The sequence below is a fragment of the Ambystoma mexicanum genome, chromosome 3q, assembly GCF_040938575.1.
Source record: "Ambystoma mexicanum isolate Mex_15411 chromosome 3q, UKY_AmexF1_1, whole genome shotgun sequence".
Classification (NCBI taxonomy): domain Eukaryota; kingdom Metazoa; phylum Chordata; class Amphibia; order Caudata; family Ambystomatidae; genus Ambystoma; species Ambystoma mexicanum.
This window is the reverse complement of record NC_090926.1, coordinates 654,512,432-654,531,263: the sequence shown is the minus strand read 5'-3', so window position 1 is coordinate 654,531,263 and position 18,832 is coordinate 654,512,432. Positions and strand designations below refer to the sequence as shown.

The following is an 18,832-nucleotide window of genomic DNA, read 5'->3' as shown; positions in this document are numbered from 1 at the left end:
GTGCGCACCTGTGATGTGTGGGACAGTCTCTGCCTTTCCCCCAATTCATCTCCCACCCTGGTGGTGGCTCTCTCAGTCTCTATTTGTACCTATGCTTGTGCCCATTTTTTGAAAACACCCCTTTCCCTTGTTTTTGAACCTTAATTTGACCCCCACCCCTTTATGTCCAAAAACAAGGAGCCGGTAAAGTCCGATACACCACCCTTATGCGTGAAAATGCAGATTGCCACACATTTTTCTTTAAGAGTCCTTTTTTTCTGTAATATACTTATTGGTCTTACTAATAGGTCTACAGGCTTCCTTTCCTTTGATTTTTTTTTAATGAAAATGGTCATTTGTTTAAAATGCAGTGTGAATTACATGCAAAAGTTTCATATGAGGGTATGATGCCAGTCTCACTGAAGAAAGCATGGCTCACTCCCTTACTGAAAAATATGTCCTTGGTTCCTGCTATTGCTAAACAATATCAGCCCATTACTAATGTACCCTTTCTGATGAATATTCTTGACAAAGCAGCATTTTTACAACTACAAAAATGTGTTGCGGTGAATTAACTCTTGGGCATCCATCAGTCTGGCTTCAGGGCCCAACATGGGACTGAGACCTCCCTACTGAACCTCAAGTCTAGCAATTCTGGGATCGTTGAAAGAGTTCATCCTGCATTGCATATTTTGCTGCACCTCTCTTCAGCATTTGACCTGATTGATCACGACTTGCTATGTGAAAGATTATTTAACATCCTCAATTGCTCAGAGTGTGCAGCCAACTGGATCACATCTTTCCTAGGTCCTAGAACATCCAGGGTGACACCTACGAAATGTGAAGCCCCTCCTTTTCTTTCTTCCTTTGGTGTGGTGCAGGGCTCTTGCCCGTCTCCTGTTACATTTAATATCTACATTAGATGGGGGGGCGTGGCTAACCGCTATGTAGAGAGGACGCCACTTCGGTGAGCTCCGCTAGATGTGCCATTTATAATCTGTTTTCTACGGCTCTGAAACATTCAAAAAACCCTGCGAAGCACCACGATTATTGCGGACGACTGCCGGAAGCACCAGGACCCTCCACACTCGAGGGTGTAAGCCCAAAAGATTGCTTTGGACGCCCGCGGATTACCGCTCGGCTAGGAACCAAGATGGCAGCGCTCACACACTTAGCCCGGGGATCCCAGCGCCATCCCAACAGACCGCGAGACTACAAACCCGCACAACCGCTCGGGAGAGGAGTAGGGAGAGTGACTGGGAGGCATAGCTGCCAAATGGAGCATCGGCAGCGTTGCATGGGCTATCGAGACACCCGAGGGCCCATGGATGATAGGCCCGACACAGGCCTCCACACCTCGAAGCCGCGAGCCTCGCCCAAGGCCACAAAAGAAAGTGCTCATTACTGCTACTGCCCTCTGTGACGTAGACGGATCCAGGAGAATGTCACGCTCGAATAAATCGACGCCGAAGGGGGCTAGGTCCAAGCAGCGCCAGACCACCATAGACGCTTTCATGGCCAACGGTCTCCTCGACCCCGAGGCCTCGGACACGGCAACTGTTGGGACGGAAACTGGCCCCACTGCAACGACGGCTGAACCTAGCAACACCCAACTACTCGAGGCCATTAAGACATTCCAAGCAACAATGGAGAACAAAATTGACGCTGTAGCTACGAATCTGGGCCTCCTTCATCAGAATGTCCGTTCCTTGGCTGGCAGGACCGAAGCGCTGGAGACCAAGGTATGCAAAAATACGGAAGCAAAAACCCAACTCCTGCACGACGTAGATGGCCTTCAGCAGAGTCAAGAACTTGGAGGACAGAGCGGAGGAGGCAGAAGGTAGGGCTCGCCACAACAACATCCGGCTTCTCGGCCTGCCGGAGGGCATTGAAGGCCCAGTTCCCACCAACTACGTGGAGAACCTCCTGCTGCAGGAGATTGGCACAGAAAATCTGTCACAGGGCTTCTCCATAGAGAGGGCTCATAGGACACTTGCCAAGAAAAAAACTACCGGGCAGTCCACCTAGGCCCATGATAGCGAAAGTACTGAACTACAGGGACCGAGAGGTCATTTTGGCGCACTCACGATCAGGTGGTCAGATCAAGAGGGACACCGCCAAGATTGCGATTTATCCCGATTACACCTTCCAAGTACAGATGAGCAGAGCTCAGTTCATATATACAAAAGCCAGATTGAAAGCAGCAGGATTGCGGTACATGCTTCTATACCCTGCAAGACTAAAAGTAATACACAACAACAGGGCCGTCCTGTTCGACACCCCGGAACAAGCACGGGACTGGATGGACGGACAGCAACTACCCGACGTCGAAGACAATAGGTGTAAGCCGCACCAAACCGCCTCCCTAAAGCCGCAGGAGAACTCTTCTTAATACAACTGCATTTCAGCAGAAAGACCTAGCCTATTAATCGGCTGATATGATCCTACTTGCGGAAACCGAAGCAAGTGCTCCCCCAACCCTCCAGGAGTTTCCTTTTCCAGGGTACGTTTACCTGCCCGTAGGGCACCCGAAGACCATGCCAGGTCCTAAGGAGCAGAAACGGGACAGTCAGAACGAGGGTCACCTCGCTGGAACAGTTCTATGGTTGGGAAGTTTATTTAAGGGGAGGGAGAAACGTAGAGTTAGCACCCACATTGGGAAGTTTGGATGTAGAACAGTAAGACCTCAGGATAACTGCACGACAGATACAGCATCGACAGGACCTCGACCGAGGCCGAGGAGGAGGAATGGACACCACGGCGCCTATGGCTGAAAAAATAAAAGTAATGACGTGGAACGTCAGGGGCATGAACAGCTTTGTGAAACAACACCGGATACACGCATATCTGCGACGAAGCAAGGTCGGAATTGCTATGCTTCAAGAAACACACCCGACGACGGAAAAACTGAAGGCCCTAGCCAAAACATGGCGAGGAACCCTGATCGGTTCCTCCTACTCCTCTTATGCTAGAGGGGTCCTGATTTGGATCAACCCGAACATCCCATTCAGAGTGGTGAGCACCAGAATGGATGATGAAGGCAGGATGGCACTTGTGCAAGGTACCATGGAGGGGAAGGAACTATGCCTGGTTAGTACTTATGCTCCTAATCATGATACCACCGTTTTCTTCCACTCCCTGTTTTCGTGACTGAGCCACTATGTAAATTGCACTATGATTTTGGGGGGGGGAGACCATAATTGCACACTAGATCCCCTCAAAGACAGGTCTGATACTAAACACTCCCGCCCATCCCCCCCAGCCAAGATATTATCTAAGTTAATAAGCCAGCTATCACTATGTGATCTGTGGAGGGAACAGGACCCTGAGCGAAGAGAATTTTCCTTCTTCTCCCTGCCACACAACGTCCACACTAGGCTGGACTATATTCTGGTCAGTCGGGGGCAGCAAGCCACATATAGTGAAGCACAGTATTTGCCAAGGGTGTTGTCAGATCACTCCCCCATGTTGGCCACCTGGGAAGTATACCCGCCCAGACCCCGATTCCCACATGGAGACTTGGGGCTGAAGCCCTGCTCGATGCAGCCTTTCGCGAACATATAAAAGACAGTACCGATGAATACTGGCAAAACAACCTGGACAGTGTTGAATGATTCGGTACCGCGTGGGAGGCATATAAGGTAGTCATGAGGGGGGAGATGATGGCTGCGGTGGGGGGTGCCCAGAGGTCCATCACTAACTCCATGGAGGGCGCGGAAGGGGAGTTGAGGGAGCTGGAGAGCAGGACAGATCCGACTCCAGAACATCTACAGGAAATTACCAAACTGAGACAGACCTGCCTGTCACACTGAGAAACCTTGGGGAAACTAAGTTACGCTAAGCACACTGAAAGAACGCACATACTGGGAGATAAACCCAGTAATCTCCTAGCTTGGTTCTACAAAAAGGAAACCCCTAGGACTCCCATTTGCCACATACTCAGACCTGCCGGCACCACAGCGCACACCCAGGCTGAGATCAACTCAGTCTTTTCCAAGTTCTATAGAGACCTATACTCCAAGACCCTGCCCCTCACTGACTCCGAGAGGACGTCCTGGATAACAGAGCTACCCAAAATAGATCCACAGATGGCTGAAGCCCTAGACGACCCAATCACCCCCGAAGTAAAAGCAATAATTAGATCCTTACCATCTGGGAAAGGGCCGGGCATGGATGGTTTACCTGGGGAATTCTATAAAACATATGAGGAGACCCTTGCCCCACTGCTTGCACAGGTATACAACGAGGCTTACGAGCGCGGTACCCTCCCCGACTCCATGAGAGAAGCCATAATAATCCCCCTGCTGAAACAGGGAAAAGATGGGACGGACTGTGGGTCATACAGACCGCTGTCTATGTTAAATGTGGATAACAAAATACTGACTGCACTCCTTGCTAATAGATTACGTAGAGCGATCCCCCTGTTGATTCACCAAGACCAAACTGGCTACGTGTCTGGGCGCTCTATCACCGAATCCTTGCGCAGGTTACACCACATAATATACAGCACCGAGCGAGGGCCTCAGAAATATGCTGTGGCGTCACTAGACGCCACCAAGGCCTTCAATTCGGTGAGATGGGAATGGTTATATGCCACCATGGTCAGGATGGGGATCAGACCCGCCCTCCTGAAATGGACCCAATTGGTCTACACCAATCCCATGGCCAGAGTGCGCACCAATAAGTCATACTCGGAAAAATGGCCCCTCTACAGAGGCACATGGCAGGGTTGTCCACTGTCCCCTATGCTATACATTATTGCCACGGAGCCAGTAGCTGCGTATCGCTGGCAGGATTTCGGAGACGGAGGCATCAAACTCAACGGGGAGACACACCTTGTCTCTATGTACGCAGATGTCATGCTGCTGTACCTGCACAACCTGGAGCATCTCCTTCCCTACATTTTAGAGACATTCGATGGTTTCCACAAACACACGGGCATTCAGATCAATAAAGATAAGTCCTGTCTCTATCCCCTCGCCGCACTGTACAGAGAGGAGCATAGATCCCTGCCCCCTTTAGACCTTCAATGGCAGGTGACATCGTTCAGATACTTGGATGTCACCATACACAGTAACCCTAGCACCGAACACATTCTCAACACGGTTAAGGCCAAAGATGCCCTTGCAAAATCTATGGAATTCTGGGGTAAGCTCCCTCTCTCGGTGGCTGGGCGGGCGGGTCTCCTCAAAATGGTGGCGCTCCCCCGATTACTGCATTGCTTTTCCAGCGTCCCCTTCAACATCCCTCGCTCCTTTTTCAGAGACATAAACAAACTCTGCAGGGGGTTCCTTTGGCAGGGAGGTAGGCACAGGGTGGCGCTAGACATTCTCCATAGACCATATGAGAGGGGGTGTTAAAGGTCCCTTATTTCGAACTTTACTACTTGGCTAGATAATCAAGGCATGTTGCGCATTGGATGGCAGATGAAACCACTTCTGACACCGACTCCTCCAACCAGCTCTGCCTCCGCGGTTGCTCCGAGACTTACTATGGGTTGACAAGGGGGCCCTGAGACATTACCCATACCTGGTTAGACTTGGATCCCAGCTCTGGAGGCGGGCATGTAAATCAGTGGGGGCGACAGACCTATATTCCCCGCAGATCCCCATTGAGGCAGTCATGGCTAAATTCTCATGGGGACACACAGAAATACGCACTCAGTCGCCACCCAATGGGGTTGTAGTATTAGGAGACCTCATATACGAACAGGAGCTCATGAAATTTAGTGACCTCAGCGAGTCCAGAGGTCTTCCCACAGGCCAGTTTCTGCACCATAGAGCAGTGACACAGGCAATGAAGGACAGATGGCTGGAAGCCACCGACCAAATCATGGAGAACGACATCATTGAGTCGATGTTGGACACTGCTGAGGGGGGGCCACGCAACCTCCAGACTATAAGAAGCCCTACTGCAGGGCACCACCAAACAAGAACTTAAATGCAGAGAGAGGTGGGAGAAGGAATTGGGCCTTGAATTTGAGGACAAAGCATGGGAGAGAGTAACCCACTACCATAAGAACATTTCTAGAAATGCCCGTCTCCAACTCATCCAACTGTTCATCACCAACAGAGCCTACCTCACACCTGATGCCATATCAAGGTTCAAAGGAGCCACAACCCAGATATGCCCCAAATGCAATGAGCCAAGGGGGGGTATGACCCACATGTTCTGGGGCTGCCCGACGGTCGAGAGGTTCTGTTCCCAGGTGAAGGAGAGGGTTGCAAACACGGATATTGAATTGGTAATTCACGAACCAGCAGCCTGTATTCTGGGAAGGTATAAACGAGACAGTAAAAACAGGCCCCTAAATAAACTCAAAGACGTGATATACATCACTGCGAAAAGACGCGTAGCCATGGGTTAGAAAAGCGCCGGTGGCCTAAGCGAGGCCCTTTGGTGGGGCGATCTCAAAAGATGGATCGCCGCTGAGACCGCAGCGTGGGAAACAGCGATTCAGGTACAGAAGCTGGACTCCAGTGATGAACTAATCCGTTGGGTGGCGTTGACAGTGCCTCTGCTCCACCCGGTGGCTCCATATAGCACATCGGACAGTATGGACAGTCCTGACCCAACCCGAGGTCCAGAAGGATAAGACTGATGTACCTGAGGTCTTGGAGGGAGGGGGATGGGGCGGGAAAGTTGGGAATGTTATGTTATGTTGTTTTTGGATTGTGCATATTGCATTGATCTATCTATGATCCTTGTCGGTCACTAATTGTTGAAAAACCAATAAAGATATTTTAAAAAATTATATATATCTACATTAGATCACTTCTTGATCTGCTTGACGGCCAGGTGTCCAGTATGCTAAGGACACCCAGGTCCACTTTGAATTGACTGGCATCTAAGACACGCATGCCAAAACAGTCAATCTTTATAAAGAGATACAGAACTGGATGGCCTATAACTCATTGGCCCTGAATAACAGTACAACTGAGCTTATCATATTTGACTCAGGCCCTTGTCTTAAGAAGATTGATGTTACATTTTCTCAGTTCCTCATCATGGATAATATAATCCCCGTCACTAAAACTGTAAAAACGTTGATGTCACTCTGGACTAAGTTATCCAAGAAAAAGCATGTTTCAATGTTCGCTCTTCACGCAGACTTGTTATCAAACTTCTCTATCAGATGAGTCCCTATCTTAATATTAAGAATCACTCTCTGGTTGCCACAACTTTATTTAACTCCTTCTTGGATTACTGTAACAGCCTACTTATTGGCACCTGTAGTCTGCAGACTACACAAAATGGTGCTGTTAGGGCTGTCTTTGGTCTGGATAAGGGTGACCATGTTTCTGATTTTAGACAAGATCTTCACTGGTTGCCAATCAGAGAGAGAGTGAGATATAAGATTCTGTCTCTTACCTTCAAATGTTTACATTCAGCTGCACCTTTATACCTGAGAAAAATAATTTCACGTTCACAGCCTTCAAGAATTTTGTGTTCCAATAATTCCAACCTCTTAACTCAACTTCACTAACGCCTGGAGAAGTTCGAAGGCACCTGCTTTGAAGTCAGGGCAATCCAGGACAGGAATTCCTTGCCCCTCCTCATTAAATGCTCTCCATCACTGACAATTTTTAAGAAAGTGATTAAGAATTTTGTCTTTAACTCCCAGGATTAGATTTATTCTATTATATCTGCTCTTTCCTGCCTGACTCTACTTTGTCTGTCCATGTATGTGCCCTCTGAAGCCCATGGGCATGTAGCGCACTATACAAACTATAAATAAATGCGAAGGTTATTCCATTATACATAAGTATTTAGCTAATTTCTCAATCAACCAACCCAAGAGAATCCATACATTTGCACAGAACATTTAAAACCTAACACAGGGTTCAGAATTGAGGGGAGCTTGGAGCTATTTGGTTCCCGCTTGTAGCCTAAAAGAGCCTAGTTAGTGTGATGCCAACAACCAGGAGCTACTTTTGGCTCCCCAGACCATCTGAAGCTGAAAAACAAACCTATATGAATTTAACTCTGTGCATGTGGGACAATTTATAAATACACATTAGGACACATCTACACAACATTTAAAGCATCTGTGAACAAAAACATGCAACCTTACTAGCACAGGTGTAGATTACTACAGTTGAATTCAGGAAACATTAATAATGGCTCAGCTCACAATTGTATTGAAACAGAAACCCACAGGGGCCATAAATAATGGACAGAAAGTTATGTTTGCATCTTATGTGGAAGTAAGATTTGCACACGAGTGCAAACGCATGTCTTTTATCAGTGGCACAGCCTTTCATATGCATGATGGAACATTTCCAATTCCAAGAGCTCACAAAACACCAGTTACCTTGCAAATCTGTGCTAGTTAAAAGCGAGCAACACAAAGTGCTCATTTAAAGATTTCAGTACACTAAGCCCTATTAAGGTACATGTTTGTGAGCAGAGCGAGCGCTGACAGAATGCGGGCAAATAGTGGACCTGTCTCCAGGCTGGAGCAGTTTTGAGCATCATGGAGGAAGGGGGCATGGACAGTATGAGGAGGGACCCCAAGAAACCGCTCTGTGTGAATGCCAAACTTAAGAGGATATCTCTAAGCAACCTACAACTAAAAAGTCTCAAATGCCAATGATAAAGGATGTGAATTCCCATGACTTTTTAATGGACCTGAGAATTTAATTATAACTAACATTAGGAAAACTAAAAGATAAAGAGACTAAAGGAGCCCTGCGCAAAAAGGTTCTTGCCTGGTTGCGTCATGGAACAGGCCCAGGCGTGGTCAGACCCACTGACTTAACGATCATTCGGAAATTGGACCTGAGCGAGTGGTGCTCTCAGCCCAATAGTGACTATATTTTAGTGGGCTGCGGGGTTAGCAATTTACCTGTCTTTCTTAGACGATGTAAATATTTGCCTAAAAGGAGATCGAATTGTAATCTGATTCTCTAAATTTAGATGCTCTAGTGAAGGATTTATGTGCCTCTCATTCGGACTATTGTTTATTCGGTGATTCTGTATGTCCAATTTTTTTCTTTGATTCAGGGCTGTGACAGGCTGTTGATTGCTAATTGCTGTGTCTCATTTTATCCTTATTTGTGTTTGCCTTTGGCTCTTACAGGTTTTTTGTTGTTTGTTTTTGTCTGCACCCTCATGCCTTCGGGTTATATGGTGCACAATATAATAAAAATTTTTAAAAAATTTAAACTGTGTGAGGAAATTGCACGTTATATGAGAAAACACACCACCTCACTGTGTTAGAGTCGAGGCCCACTGAAACAAGTCTTGGACTTACCACGTGAGACATGGACGTTGGTTGTAGTTTAGTGTTCTCCCTTTTGTGATCCTGCTTGTAGGGTGATATCCGATATCTCCCTCTCTCTCTCGGCCTGGTGTAATGCTCACCTTGTTGGTCCACGGGGGCACCTCTCGAATAGCTAGAATGCTCTGGGGAACCCTTTGCCTGTCCTGGGATCTGGATAATCGAGGGACGACTCTGGAAGACAGGAGGTGGAGATAAGCTTCGGTCCTTTCCTTGCAACCCACCTCTCGGGATCCCCTTGCAGTTCCTCAGGGAATGTCTCTCACCTGGTTCTCTATAAAGGTGCGCTCAGCCGCTCACCGTCCTGCCGCACTGGGCAGGGGTGCATCGAAAGGTGGCACCGTTCCACCGAGTTTCTTCACTGGCGAGGGCCGGAGTTCAGACCGGCTGCAACTCCTTCTTTCAGGTAAGACTTTCTGGTGAAAGCAATGTCTTTAGATGCAAGCAAGTCCTTAGTTGAATTTGCAATATTGTCTTTTTCGCTTCTTGTTGCAGGTGGCAAGCGCTGCGGTGGAAGTCGAAGTCCGGTTAGGACAGGTAAGAAGAAAGCCAAGCGGCGCTGGGAGCGTCCCTGTGATTTTGGTTTTGTTCTGTAGGTCGTGCGGACCTGGAGGAGGATGTTTCCCAAGAGTCCAACGAGATGAAGATGTTTTGAAGATGTTGGCCTTCCGAGCGAACAGTGGAGCTGGTAAGGATGGCGATGAATCTTGCCTCGGATGATATTGAACCCGATGAGTGCTGCTAAGCAGGTAAGGATGGCTCTGGCTCTGCCTTTGATAAGTTCAGAGCCGATGGAAGCTGCAGAGCTGGTAAGGATGGCGATGGTTCTTGCCTTGGAAGAGTTCGACACTGATGGATGCTGCAGAGCAGGTAAAGGCAGGACCAGATGAGCGTCACGCTGCTAGGCAGAATAATGCGAATCGCGTGCCCCTAATCGGGCATCGTTTAAATAGCAAGGCAGTATCCCAGGTGTCTTTGGGGTGGGGCAGGGCGGGCCCCACCCTGAAGGCTAGACCGCAGAATGCAGTTCTCCAGTATTCCGCATGGGGGCATCCATGCTTGTCCTCAGTTCATAGAAACCCCGTCCCAGCAAGCGTCTCCTATGCCAACAGCGCCAGGACTGGCTCCAAGGCATCCGAGGGGATCCGAATAAGGTCCTTAGGGCCCCGTGAGCCCTTGGTGGGGATAAGTTCGTGACAGCTCCCCCCCCCCCTAAGGCCCCCCTTCAAGGTGGTTCTCTGGCCGGGTCCTGGCTTGGAAGGAAACGTCTGATGGAAACGCTGGAGCAAGCGAGGGGCATGAACATACTCACTAGGTTCCCACGTTCTTTCCTGAGGTCCATATCCCTTCCAATCTACTAGGTAGTAGAGCCTCGATTTCACCCACATGGAGTCCAGAATGTCCTTTACCTCGTACTCCGGTTCCCCCTGAATGACAACTGGTTTAGGGGGAGCAGTTACACAGGTCCCCGGCCTAAATGGTTTCAGGAGAGATACATGTAACACTGGGTGTATCCTCATATGGTCTGGTAGAGTCGGTTTCACGGCTGCTGGATTAATGATGGCTTCCAACGGGTATGGTCCCAAGAACCGGGGACGAAATGTTTGTGTTCCTTTGATTGGTACATGCTTGGAAGCAAGCCACACTAAATCTCCCACCTGATAAGTAGGGGCTTCGGAGCGACGCTGATCCGTGAATTTTTTCTGGCGTGCCTTAGCATGTCGTAGGTGCTCCTGAGCTTTCGCAAAGGCTGGAGTGATGGTGGTGTGTAGAGTCTCGACTGCAGGCATTCCAGGGTTGGAGGGATGTCGAGTTCAGAAGTGAGCGGATGTCGTCCATAGAACGTGAAGAATGGCGTTTGCCCTGTGCTGCTATGTAGAGAATTATTATACGCGTACTCGGTGATCCATAGAAGTTCCTTCCAGTCCCCTTCACCCTGGTGCAGCATGCAGCGTAAGTATTGTTCGAGAGTTTGATTTGTCGTCTCCGTTTGAACGTCGGTCTGGGGGTGATGGCTAGTGGACATCCGGATGTCTATCTGGGCCAAAGAGCAGCATTTCCTCCAGAAGCTAGACACGAACTGGGACCCCCGATCTGATATTAGGACTGACGGGAATCCGGGTAGGCGTACTATGTGTTCCAGGAAGACTTTGGTGAACCAGAAGCAGTCGGATGACCCTTGAAGGGGAAGAAATGGGCCATCTTAGAAAATAAGTCCACAATCACCAGGATGGAATTGAAGGCCCGACATGGAGGGAGGTTCTGTGATGAAATCGAGTGACAACGTGTGCCATGGGGCTGAGGGAATGTCCAACGGCTGGAGGAGCCCGGCAGGGCTCTGCTTGCTAGACTCGTTTTGGGCATAGACACCACATGAAGACACAAACTCGGTTACATCCTTGCGCCAAGTTGGCCACCAGTAGTTCCGTTGTATCTTTGCAAAGGTTTTGGCGATTCCTGGATGGCCCTCCATGAGGGAGTCATGGTGCTCGGAGATTACCTGTCCTTGTAGTTCCTTCACGGGAACGAATAGCCGATTTCAGTAGTACGGCAGTTGATACTTGACACTATAGTGCTCTCCCCTAGAGGCCCACTCTTGTAGCTGCTCCTGGGTGAAGACCTGTTGAATTTCGTATAATAGTTCACTCTGGGTCATGCTGGTAGTAATACCTAGTACTCTATTCTCCGGTATGATGGCCACCGGGTCCAGTGGTGTGTGTGCCATGTCATCTGTATCCATGCGGGAAAGAGCGTCAGCCTTACCGTTTTTGGCCCCGGGTCGGTACGTGATCACAAAGTCATATTCTGTGAAGAAAAGGACCCAGCGTAGCTGCCGAGATGATTGAGCCTTCGCGCATTTCACATACTGGAGGTTCCTGTGGTCAGTTATTACAGTGACTGTGTGCCTGGCCCCCAGCAGATAGTGTCGCCAGGCTTTAAAGGCTGCCTTAATGGCCAATAACTCCTCATCGGTGTTGGCGTAGTTGAGCTCCGCAGGCGTGAACTTCTGTGACCAAAAGGCCACCAGGTGCAATTGGCCTGTGAAAAGGTCTTTTTGGGACAAAACCGCTCCCATGGCCAGGCTGGATGCATCGGTTTCCACAATGTAGGGAAGGTCTGGACGCGGATGTCGCAAAATGGGGGCAGAGGTGAACCTGGTCTTTAGTTCTTGAAAAGCTTTTTCCACTTCTTCGGTCCAGTTGAAGGTCTTGTTGCATTTTCTGAGCAACAAAGTAATTGGGTGCACAATTTGGGAGAAGCCCGGGATGAAGCGGCGTTAGAAATTTGCAAACCCCAACATGCTTTGGACTCCCTTAATCGAAGTGGGGCTGGCCAATTGAGGACTGAGTCCACCTTGTGAGTGTCCATTCGTATGCCTTGGGGAGAAAGAACAAAACCCAGGAATTCCATCCCAGTAACATGGAACGAGAATTTCTCGAGTTTCGCGTACAGATGGTGTTTGTGAAGTTTAGCCAGGACCGCCCGCACGTGCTTAATGTATTCTTGTTCAGACGTAGAGTACACCAGAATGTCGTTGATGTATACAAGAGCACAAACGTCGATAAGTTCTCGGAGGACGTTGTTCATAAAGCACTGGAACGCAGCAAGGGCGTTGCATAGGCCGAACGGCATTACTTGATACTCAAACAGGCCATATTTGGAATCGAAGGCCGTCTTCCACTCGTCCCCTTCTTTGATGTGCACCAGGTGGTACGCCCCTCTGAGGTCCAGTTTGATGTAGATTTTGGCCTCCTTGACCTGGTCCAATAACTCCGGAATCAAGGGTAGTGGATAGCGGTTTTTGATGGTCACCTGGTTTAAAGCGCAATAGTCTATGCACGTTCTTGAGTCGCCTTCTTTTTTCGGAATGAAGAATAACGGTGCCCCGGCCGATGACTTGGACGGACCGATGAACCCATTGGCCAGGTACTGCTTCATGTGCTGATTCTCGGGCTCAGTGAGCGCGTAGATGCGTCCACATGGAATTTGGGCTCCAGGCAGCAGGTCGATTTGACAGCCGTAAGGTCTGTGGGGAGGCAGCGTGTTTGCCTGCTCCTTCTGGAAAACGTCTTGGAAATCTTGGTAGTGGACTGGCAGGGTTGCTACCCATCCGAGGGCATGAGCCAATCCCTCCCGCACCGGGGAACTTGCAAGCTTTGTTTTCCGCCCTTTCGGGTAACAAGTATGCGTACAGCTGTGGGCAAAAACCAGTTTGCGCATTTGTCAGTTGATTCAAGGGTTATGGGCAACCAGACATGGCATTCCCAGGATCAGCTGGAACTGGGGAGCTTTGATCAGGTCAAACACTATAGTTTTGCGATGCCATCTGCGCACAGGAGGGTAAGTTCAGTGGTGCACTCTGACACAGGACCCGAATCGATTTCGGTACCATCAACTGTGGTTACGGTTTCTGCGGTTGGCTTGGAGCACATGACTAGGCCCATCCTTGCTGCAAGGTCTCGATCGATATAGTTTCCCACTGCTCCGCTGTCGAGGTAGGCTTCCAACTAATGCATATTCGACGACTGTTGGTGTGGAATTAGAATCACCGGTAGCGCAAAATAGGAGGTCTAAGCTGGATATCTTTGCTTGACAATTGGACCACTACAATTGCCGTGCTCGGTCGTTTCCCGATTCCTCTTTGGGGTTTTCCTTGTCCATGGCACTCACGGTTCGTCTGGGGGGCTTGACTGGGCATTCCTTTAAGAAATGGCCCGCTTTCCCACAATACAGGCACAATTGCATCTCCCTGCTTTTGTACCGTTCGGCTTTCGTTAATGAGGGCCTGACCCCTCCTACCTGCATGGCTTCACTGGTTCTGTCGGAGCCCCGCGGAGCGTGATCCTTGGGGCGTACGTATAGGGGGCGCGAGTCAGATTTTCCCCAGTCACTCTTCCTATCTTGTATTCGACGATCCAACTGGACTACCAAACCAATAAACTCGGCACAATCCCAGGGTGGGTCCACCACTTGGGCTAAGACGTCCTTTAAATCCCCACGAAGACCCCGGTGGAATAACATAGTCCGTTTATCCTAAGGCCAATCTGCCTCAACCACCAGTCGATTGAACGTCGCTATGTAGGTCAGCAGATCCTGGTTCCCTTGACAAAGAGACAAGAGTTTGTTATCTATGGCCTGCCCATGGTGGCATCGGGCAAAATGTTTTTCCAGCTCCTGCTGAAATCCATCAAAGTCTTGAAGCAGAGGGTCATTCCGGCTAATGAATGGGACTGACCAGTCAGCTGCACTCCCACTAAGGTAGGATAACACAAAAACCACACGTGTCTGATCCGTAGGGAAGGCCCCCAGCCTGCACAGAAAGTGGAGGCGACATTGGCTCATGAAGGTGACGTATCGCCGGGGATCTCCTGCAAACCGTTCCGGAGGAGCCAGTGGCACAGCCCCTGGGAGGTTAATCTGAACCGGATTGCTTGCGGTAACGGGGGTGGACTGGCCAACTCCAGGCAATGGGGCTTGTCCTGCTTGTGACTGAAGAAGTTGCCTCCCGAGATCCTCCGTCCTCTCCTTGGCAACAATCAACTCCCTTCATAACGCATTGGTTTCCTGCCGCGCAGAATGAACCTCTGAGCGCAACTGCCCCAACAACTGGCTAACTGGTCTGTTTCCGAAGTTTCCATGGTAGACGCCCAGGTGGATAATTTAGTTAGGGCTTCGCATTCTGTAACGCTCACCTTGTTGGTCCACTCTCGAATAGCTGGAATGCTCTCGGGAACCCTTCGCTTGTCCTGGGACCTGGATAATCGAGGGACGACTCTAGAAGACAGGAGGGGGAGATAAGCTTCAGTCCTTTCCTTGCAACCCACCTCCTGGGATCCCCTCACAGTGCCTGGAGTAATGGGGTGAGGAAGTGGTATGTGGGGTAATGTAAGATATTACTAATATACTGGGACAATGAAGATTGAGGTGGTGGTAAATGTAGGATTATAGATTGGTACTGGGACAAGGATTAGGGGGATGAGAAATGAGGGATTTAAGATGAAGAGTGAAGTGGGAGTAGCAGAGGACTGGGATGAGGAAGCTTGAGGTGGGGTAGTGTGGGACAGCGACAAGAAGACTGAGGCAGGGGTGCTGGGAGACTGCAGAGGATGACCGAGGTGGGGATAGTGGGGGACTTGGACCAGGAAGAATGAGGTGTGAGAAGTGGGGTACTGGGATGAGAAAGAGGGATGTGGGGTTAATGACATGGATTACCATTCGGGTGCTGGGATGAGGAGGAGGGATGTTGGGGTAATGCCAGGATTAATATAGGAGTACTGGGACGAGGGAGGTGCAGATCATTACTGCTGATGTCATGAGAAAATGGAGACCTTCACTGTTCAGTCACGTGAAATGTGTTTTCAATTAAAAAAAGGCAAACGAAAACATCCATTGGCACCGCTCTTTCTTAGGTTGCACACTTTTAATGTAATATCTTGAATCAAATAAAAGCTTTTCCATCTTATCCTACACCCACTAACAACAATTGCCCCTGAACCCCATCCTCAGACACAGTTTAGATTCATTTGGGAAGCAATCACTATTTTTTTAAACAATAATAAACACAGGGATTGCTTCCTGAATTGATTTAAAATACCCTCTTCCCATAACTAGCAATTCCTGTGATTATCACTTCTCAATATATTAGGTTTGTTAAGTATTTAATCTTTTCTTTAGCAAATCGAAATTAATCAAGTTTCACTTTACTCAAACGCTCAGGAGAACAATTCTACATGATCCTCGGCCACTAAAACTTCTGAAATCACCATCTCTTACCCTGCCCACATGCTCTCCAGCCTCAAAACTATCCTACATTCACACCTTATATCATTTTAGAGCAGTTTCCAAAAATAAAACTGGATCCGCATAATAGCGGATGTTCAGAAAATGGAAAGCCTTGGCACCTGCTATGAATCATGGGAGATAACGTTTTGGGTACAGAGACACCAACTACCTGACAAACATAACAATCTACTGGACGGATTGATGCCAAACCAACAAAGGATTTCCTTTTTGCACTTTGTGCCCAACTTGTTGCCTTCATGGCAAATGTCTGTCCAGCAGTTTGGTATGTGCACATGATCACAAAAGGGAAATTGTCTGCATGGGAAAACCAAGGCAAAAAAGTTCAAAACACCCCTTTTGAACAGCACATGGATTGGTATGATGTTTTCCAGCTTTAGAGGGCCCGGGCCAGATACCTTGTTTGAAGAATTTCATGATCTGTTCTAGAGCTCAAACGTTATTAGACATAACATTTTTGCATTTCCTATGGATGATATATTTCACCTTGCTGACACTTTTCCCCTGTACAATGTGTTTAAAAAAATATATACAAAATGTATACAATTCTATTCGGATTTTTGTGGGAAATGGTATTGTATACTGCCACCCTTCAACTGAGATATAGCTAAAATTCTGTTTTGGGAAAGGAAATATCTCTGGAAAGTCCTTAGACTCCATTTGAGTGACTGATGGTGCAGCCAGTTTACCCTCACATCCTAATCCTCAGGCTGTCTGGATCAATGTGTACGGGTCAATGATTTAATGGTAGGGTGAGTGTTGTGAAAAACAAAATGGGCCCCAAGCCAGTGTGCATTAACCATACAGACCTTTTATCACAGACATTTCTTCAATGTTAAGAAGCGTGTTCATTCTTATCTTCCAAATGCTCTTTGTTTTTTTAATTTTTTTAATAAGCCTGAATGTTCCGAATGGCAATTTTCACCTAGCCCTATTCATGGGGCTATTTCGAAAGAGTACAGTAGAAGTGTACCAGAATGTCCATCCTGGAATTATAGACTTCGATCAGAAAATAACCTATATGTTTGTTATAGGTTTTTATAATGTGCTTTCTTCAGTAAGACAAGTTTAATATTCTTATGACTAAAATATAAGTATTTCAAAAGTTGTACATTCTTGAAAAGGGGCAGCTTACAATATTAGTATGGTTAAATGTATAAAGTGTGTGTGCTTTCATTAGTTACTTTTGTAGGTAACAGAATACTGCCAACCTCCATCAAGATGACATTTACTGCTTGTCACACTGCTGTGAGCAATCGGTTGAGTGTCTTTAGCAAACTCACACTTGACATTGTGATTCACAACACACAAAGTGAGCGAGAGAGAGAGCACCGAGATCAAGATAGGGATGAGAGCACGAGAGACAAACCAGAGAAAAACGTGCGAGAGGAAAATAGACAAAGAAAACAGGGGGAAAGGAGGGAACGGGAAAAAAGAAAGAGAAAGAGGGCTAGATTGGTGTATTCCTGGGTCTGCAACCTTTGGCTCTTCAGACTTTTTTTTACTACAATTCCCATGACCCCTTGCCATCGACTATGCAGGCTAGGTATGTTGGAAGACGTGGAGAGCCACGATTACAGACCCGTGGTGCATGCTATGCTAAGTACAGTCAGTAGCGGTATAAATGTCTAAACAAAATCATAAATACGCCCTCAATGAAAGAGACTATTCCAGTATTAAGAAAGAACTTCTTCACCGGCTGCATGCAGTATTGCAAGGTCTCAGAGAAAGCGTGTTACAATACACAAAATATTGAGAGTACTATAAATTGTGATTCTACACATTCTGGTTACCCTTTTGACCAAGACCAAGATGGCAAGAACCTGGAGCATAAAAAGTGAACTCCATCATCACATCCCCCATGCACACACCCTGATGTTATCAGAAAAGTGAAGTTTTTTTTGGGTTGGTGAACTATTTTGACCATTTCATCCCAACAACACTGAACCCCTGGGGCATCTAACTAAAGCGCCCATCAAACTGGAAGATGAGTTGGCATCAACAAGCAGCGTTTCTAGAAACAAGAGGATGTTCTCCAAGCAATTGAAATCATGGTAGATGCTTGGACTGCCTTGACAGAACTTGGCAAAGATGAAAAAAGTAATGAAGTGGCCTACACCAGTAGATTTCCAACTCTCATAGACCAATGCTATCCTCAAACCATGAAAGAGGCTCGAGCCATTTTATGGGCCTCAAGTATGACCAATATTGATCTATGGGCACACATTCAGGAAGTGACAAATCACAAGCCTTTACTCCAATACTTCAACATTTGGCGCCAAGGCTTACTCTGCTCATCAATAAATAGATGTGTCAATTGAGGGTCTGTGATTTTGCATTAGAAATCTGCTCAGAACAGACAATTCCCCCGATTTCCTCTCTGGACCAAAGAGGAAATCCACAGCCTATAAAATGCGTGAGCCTCACTGCACCAAGGAACACGTGCAGATGGTTTAATGCAAGGGATCATCGCAGAAACCAAGAAGGACAGATGTCCACAGACACCATTGCGGATGATGGGAGTCACAGAATCCCAATTCTGAGGAATGTGTGGTCCTCAGTGGCTCTTAGATAGTCAGTCCTACCTTTCTCATTGCCTGCAAAGGCGATCACACTAGTCCATCAGGGCTACCAAGGTGTGGTGAAAGCCAAGGCCTGTCTATGGGGAAGGCACGGTTTCCAGCAATAGATGAATGGAAGATATCAACATGTGTAGAGCTTCCACCATGATTGAACAACCCTCAAGCATAAGCTCTAAGAAGGGGTAGC

General features: G+C 47.9%; 1 protein-coding gene across 1 annotated transcript in view; it reads right to left on the bottom strand.

Moving 5' to 3' along the window:
- The window catches only part of TRIM16 (tripartite motif containing 16), a 225,244-nt gene that overhangs the window by 19,569 nt on the left and 186,843 nt on the right, over positions 1-18,832 (bottom strand). The gene's annotated exons all lie outside the window — the stretch shown is intronic.